The sequence below is a fragment of the Monodon monoceros genome, unplaced genomic scaffold, assembly GCF_005190385.1.
Source record: "Monodon monoceros isolate NGI ecotype Baffin Bay Population unplaced genomic scaffold, NGI_Narwhal_1 Super_Scaffold_5, whole genome shotgun sequence".
In the NCBI taxonomy this organism is placed as follows: Eukaryota; Metazoa; Chordata; class Mammalia; order Artiodactyla; family Monodontidae; genus Monodon; species Monodon monoceros.
This window is the reverse complement of record NW_021703782.1, coordinates 88,010,794-88,014,986: the sequence shown is the minus strand read 5'-3', so window position 1 is coordinate 88,014,986 and position 4,193 is coordinate 88,010,794. Positions and strand designations below refer to the sequence as shown.

At 43.0% G+C, this 4,193-nt stretch overlaps 1 pseudogene; it reads left to right on the top strand.

Annotated features, from left to right (window-relative positions):
- Window positions 1–1,389: 1,389 nt before the first annotated feature.
- On the top strand, window positions 1,390–1,689 carry LOC114884476 (annotated as a pseudogene).
- Window positions 1,690–4,193: the final 2,504 nt, after the last annotated feature.

The window sequence follows — 4,193 nt, the reverse complement described above, 5'->3', positions numbered from 1 at the left end:
TATTTATCACATTACCCATGCTTCAACTTTTTCCAGCAGCTACAGATCCACAATCCTAGAGTATATTGTGAATTTTTTCCATCTCTGTGCTTTAAAGTTGCTGTTCTTTCTGCCCCCAAATGTCCCTTCCCTTCATTTATTTAGCACACTGGCATTCATCCCCCCCCAAATTCAAGTTAAGTCTCATCACCTGTTTGAAGTCTCCTATTCCACAACTGGACAGAAAGAGTACTTCTTGTGAAATGTATTTCACTGACAAATTGGGAGGTCTTTGATGATAGAAACTATGTCTCATTCATTTCACATTTTTGATGGCTAAAGGAACCCTCATTTTCACTGTACATAGGAGGAAACTGAGGCACAGGAAACCCATGTTACAAACTCAATGTCACATAGCAAAGAAGGCTCTATACTGGAATTGAAACCTGGAAAACACGGATCCTGAGTCCAAAACCTATGCTCTCTCTACTTAACTTTAAAAGTCAGAAAGAAAGATCTTTGTCCAGTGTCTACTTATTTCATAGCCTGGAAATAATATCACTAGATTTTCTCCATATCCATGAAAGCCTTTAGCAGTAGAACAGGAGAAACAGGATTCTGTATGGCTCCTTCAGAATAAACGATGTGATCTTTCTCTTTTCTCTTACTTTCAAGTCTCTGGGCAAGCTGATGAAGGCAACCCATAGGTTCCAAGTGTTGCTGCTGCCTCAACACTCTAAAGAGACTTCTTGGAGTTCTCTAACTAGTTGGGTGGGTCCTCTCCTTCTGTTGGCTCACTTTTCTGATCCCTTCTGTGAGCATCCTTCACAAAGTAAGTCATTCTGAAAATAAATGAGTTTTCCCACCCTATCAGGTGTGCTCAGAACACAATGGACAATGAAGTTCATGGTCTGCATGGTGGTCCATTCTCATGTCTCACGCGTTACTGTACAAGGAGTGCATACTGCACTTTGTGGTAAGGGTATGGAGTAATGTGAAAAGACTAAAAATGGAAACACAGAACTCAAAGTTACCATTTCTTTCTGAAGAAATAACCCAGAACTGACTTGATTGCCACTCAGCAATGGGATACATGCTTTTAAAAAAATCCTTCACGTTCTGATGCATTTGCAAGAAGGAAGGCAACATCGTACTTTCAGGCACTTTTTTCTTAAATTCAAGACTTCAAGGATGTGTGAGAACTGACCTTGACCTCTAGGCCTGTGGTTTTCTATGTGAGCTCTGCAGAGTTCTAGGATTGCCCTGAGATCTCCAGGAGTTCTACAGTGAAGTATTCTCCACTAATTGTTGAAGGTTTACACTATGTCCTCTTGAGTTCTATGTTGGATTCCAGATAAAATTTCTGTTTTGAAAAGTCATTCTATCTTTGGTCTCAGCAGCAGAAGTGAGATGATGAAGGGAACGTCATCATGCGGAAAGCGTCAGAATAAGACGCATGCGTTGTGCCACCGCTGTGGCTCTACGGCCTACCGCCTTCAGAAGTCGACCTATGGCAAACGTGACTACCCTGCCAAGAGAAAGAGAGAGCATGACTGGAGTGCTAAAGCTAAAAGACGAAATACCACTGGGAATGGTCGAACGAGGCACCTAAAGATTGTACACCGCAGATTCAGGCATGGATTCTGTGAAGGAGCCGCACCTAAACCCAAGAGGGCAGCTGCTACAGCACCCATCCATCTTAACGATTAGTCGTGCAATAAACGTTCTGGTTTAAAAATCAAACAAACAAAAAAGTCGTTCTACTGCTTATTAGAAAAAATCGAAAATTAAAACTATAATATTCAAACTGACAGTTTAAATTAATGGCTCTGGAATGTACTTAGGGACCAATTTGTAATAGATCTGCTGATCCCTCGTTTCGTCAAGAAATAACTGTGGAAGCAAATAAAAATCTGGAAATATTTGCAAGATGATTGAGCAACAAACCCGCTTCTAGCTTTCTATGCCATCCATCAGGAGCCTCAGCACTTTCCTCTTGGTCGCCTCCTTGGCTCCGGACCCCTTGGCCTCACTCATCCTGGCACTCTGCTCCACCCTCCCACTTCTCCCCTTTCTGCCTCTCGATGCTTACTCACATTTGAGAGTTGACATTTACACTTGATCTTTATACTCAGCTTAGTCTTCCCAGAGTCACAGCTTTGGCTCCCCTTAAACACGATGCAGGCTCTCTTGGCTGCCTCAGGCTGCCTTGGGTGACATGTATTCTGGGTCCACTTAACCCGTAAACTTTACCCTATAAATTAACACTGGAGGGGTCCCATTCAGCATAGCAGCTCATGAGGAATAGTAGCCGAAATATAAATAAATCTCAAAACACATGACAGGAAGCTCCTACTAAAGAGAGTTATGGAGTTAAAGTTATTAATTCAACAAAGATTAACTGTGTGCCTGTTATATGCCACAAATGAGCTGGGTCCTGGAGATTTGGCAGCTATGGGCTCTGCCCACAAGATGCTCACGGTGTAGTAGAAGAGACAGCACAGGGCATAGCTATCTGTGAGACACACTGAAATGGGACAAAACAAGCCTTACAGAGATAAGTCCAAACAGTTTGCAGTAATTGTAGACATTCACAGTCTGGTGCCTACCCTCCTAACCTTATTTCTTCTCTCCTTCCCAGTGCTTCCTGAGCTCTAGCCACACAAAATCCCTCCCTTTCCATGACCTTTCACAAGTCTATGCATTTGCCCAGGCTCCTTTCTCTGCTGCAATTGCTTTCTCTGCCTCCTTCCTCACTGCCAGGTTCTCTCTCGCCCATCATGTAACACATAGGTGAATGTCAGCTAGCAAGTCCTTAATAAATCTGAACAAATAAATTAAAGGCCCAACTCAATTGTCTACCTTTCCGTGAAGCCCCTCCCTGATTTTCAGAATTAATCTGTCGCCTTCTCCGTAATCCCACAGCCCTTTGTTCACATCTTCATCAAATCTTTTAATAAGCTGTGCTAAAGTTATTGATTTCTGTGTCTCATGTCCCAACCAGCATTTCCTTAAGAGTAAAGATAAAGTCTTAGATGTCTTTGTATAGATCAGTCACTTCCCTAACACACTTACCCCTTCCCCGGAATTATCACTGCCTGATCATGTATTTTCTGCTCAATAACTGATTGATAAGGCAATAAACATAAAAATGAATGAATGAGTCATGGGTATAAAATATCATGCAGGCACAAAGAAGAAAGGATTCATTCTTACTATGGATATCAGAAAAGGCTACCTAGAAAAGATGGCATAAAAATTGAGCCTTGAGAAATTATTAGAAGTGTTCCTAAAAAACAAGAGAGAGGAGGACACTCCTAGGGAGGAAAACATGTGGGCAAAGGTAGGGAGGAATGAAAGAATGAGACAAATTTGGGGAATGATGACTACATTGATCTGGCTGATGGCCCCTCTGAGGAGTATAGATTTTATCATGGGTCAATGGAGAGCCACCGCAGGGGAGTGACACAGTCAGACGTGCATTCTAGGAAGATAAGTGTGGACTAATAATAGGCGAGAGATTGGAAGCCAGGTGACCCTTCGGAGGCTGCTGCACTTATCCTTGTCTAGAGGAGGGGTGGAGAAGATCTGGACTAAGACCGTGAATGTGGAGGTGGGGAGGAAGGATGGTTTAATAGATCTTTAGGAAATAACTCAACAGGAGCTCTAATTTTGCAGAAAAAAGGAAGAAGCCCAGACACAGAGAGAAAGGAACTGATGAGAATGTGAATTAGAAGAAGCAGAATCAGATCATCAAGTGATCTGAATGGCCAAGGCAGCAGCCTTCCCAAAGGAAATGGTACAAACTCAGAAGTCAAGGAAATGTTGTCGTGAGCAGGGAACCCAACCAAGGAAAAATTCACTCCACATTTTACAGGAGTTACCAGACTGGTGAGGAAAGCTGGGTTCTTGGCTGAGGTTTGTATTGAGCTGATCACCAAGAGCAACACGTGCATGACTAACAACCCCATAATAGGCCCTTCCTTACGAGCTGTAATGGGAGCTGTGCTGACAGATGTGACGGGTGTTGTCAGCAATCCTTGGGGAGTGACAACTGCAGAGCTCACACACAAAAACAGGTGAGACTCACTCTTGAAACATCCTAGCTGTTGGTGTGTAAGCAGGCTGGGTTCCTCAAGCATCCTGAACGTTTTCTTTGCCCGTTTGGAAGGGTTATCCTAATATCTTCTTAGCTGTGAGATCTTGTGAGAGCC